The following is a 1,883-nucleotide window of genomic DNA, read 5'->3' as shown; positions in this document are numbered from 1 at the left end:
GCTATGTGGAGGGTCATAGTGAGCCACTGAGGCTAGCATAAACAGCCTAGAAGTGCAGGACCCACAGGGGCAAGGTCAGAGCTCTGCCACAATGCATGTAAGTACTGGAGACTGATATATTGTGTGAATGTCAGCATGGAACAGAGGAATGAACTGCTGGCTTGCTGAGTAGCCTTGTGCAGGTCACTTCACTTCTCTGCCACTATGAAATGAAGCTAATACAGTCCAGGAAGTGTTTTTACAGGGACTAATGAGTTTATATTTTCACAGGATTTTTAGCATATGAAGCATCATCTGAGCATTAAGTCATAATAGCTATAGTGTAGGCAACATCAGCCAGATCTTTTCTCCATTTCTTGCCATCCCATTGCCTTGGAGGGATAGCTGCTATGGGCAACAGGATGACTTATTTTCCACCTTGATACAGTCCTTGGCTTCTCCACTTTCTAAAGAGTGTTAAAAAATCTGGAAAATGTTAACCAATATATGATAAATATGGGCAAAACTTAGCATTAAATATTGCTGCTTGAATTTCACAAAGTCTTTTAGGAATTATTTTATTTTTTCAGTGAAATTCTTGCAAAGCACAACTTTAGAACATTCTTCCTTTCTGTCATCACAAATTTCTTTTAATCTAAAATCAACTGACCATCTGAAAGTTCTTTTTGGAGCTAGCTGGCTTAGTGTGACATATAACCATTCACCTCTAGGTGTCTGCTTCGCTCTTGCCAAGATTGGGGTGAATGAAAGCTGTTAACTTCCTGACTGATACTCAATGCCTTATGTGAAATTAGTTGTTCCAGTTCCTAATGTTCCTATCACAAGTCACACTACGCTTAGCATGGATTCACTTCCTTGTTAACTGTTTTAGCAGAGACCAAGGACTGAATAGATTAAAAAGTCTTAAGCACCTTCTCACCCTTAGAAATTGTCAGCCCATGGGAGGAATCTTATGTTCCTGCAGCCTTTGTTTATTACTTGTCATGCAGGCAAATATTAGATTTCAGGTTGTGAGAACTCTCAGGCAATCGGTATCCTTAATAGACTGCTGTTAGTCTATACAGTTTGTAACAATATCTCTTCTGCTTTCAACTGTGGCTTGTGTACATTCAGATACCTACCACCTGGTTCAAACAGCATATGTATAATCAGCAATGGCTGTGGCTATGTAATGAAGAATAACCAAACTGATTTTTCAAACGCCAGATACTAAAGGTCAGGACAGTAGCAGAACAACATTTGTGTACCCTTGCTTTCACCTGCCTAAATAGTCATGCAAGAGTAGAGCTCTGAGCAGTGACCCGTTTCAAGTAATGCCTTTGTGTTTTTGTTTCCTGTTTAGCTTACTTAGGATTTTAAAGCTTTTGCATTCTGACTAAACTGGTCTTATGTGCAAGTCTAGCACAGTTTCAGTGTTCCAGAGATCACACAGGAAGCTCATACTGCATAAGTTTAAGCGATATGCAAAACTACCATCTTTTTATAGTATTTTGGCAATACTGCCAACTGGATGCTAGGGAAATTAGGAGGAAGTAATGTAGCAAACTGCAATTCTGCCTTTCACTGTACATTTAACATTTTCAAATCATTTTCAGTAAAGAATGGCACTTCTTCTGGTTATTTAGGTTTTGGATATGATAGACAGTGTTTACTAGATCGTTGCCTGAAATTTTACTGTATGTATTGTGACAAAGTTCCTCCTCTACCTTGGTGGGTCCTGTGCTTATTGGCGGATTTGTTCACCTCAGTGATCTTCTCCTCTTGTGGAACCCACAGTTTGGGTCAGCTCCTCCTGTGTCTGATCAGGAGTTGGGAGGTTTGGAGGGAACCCAGGCCCACCCTCTACTCTGGGTTCCAGCCCAGGGCCCTGTGGATTGCAGCTG

Source organism: Chelonoidis abingdonii, chromosome 10, assembly GCF_003597395.2.
Source record: "Chelonoidis abingdonii isolate Lonesome George chromosome 10, CheloAbing_2.0, whole genome shotgun sequence".
Classification (NCBI taxonomy): Eukaryota; Metazoa; Chordata; order Testudines; family Testudinidae; genus Chelonoidis; species Chelonoidis abingdonii.
This window is presented reverse-complemented; position numbering follows the sequence as displayed.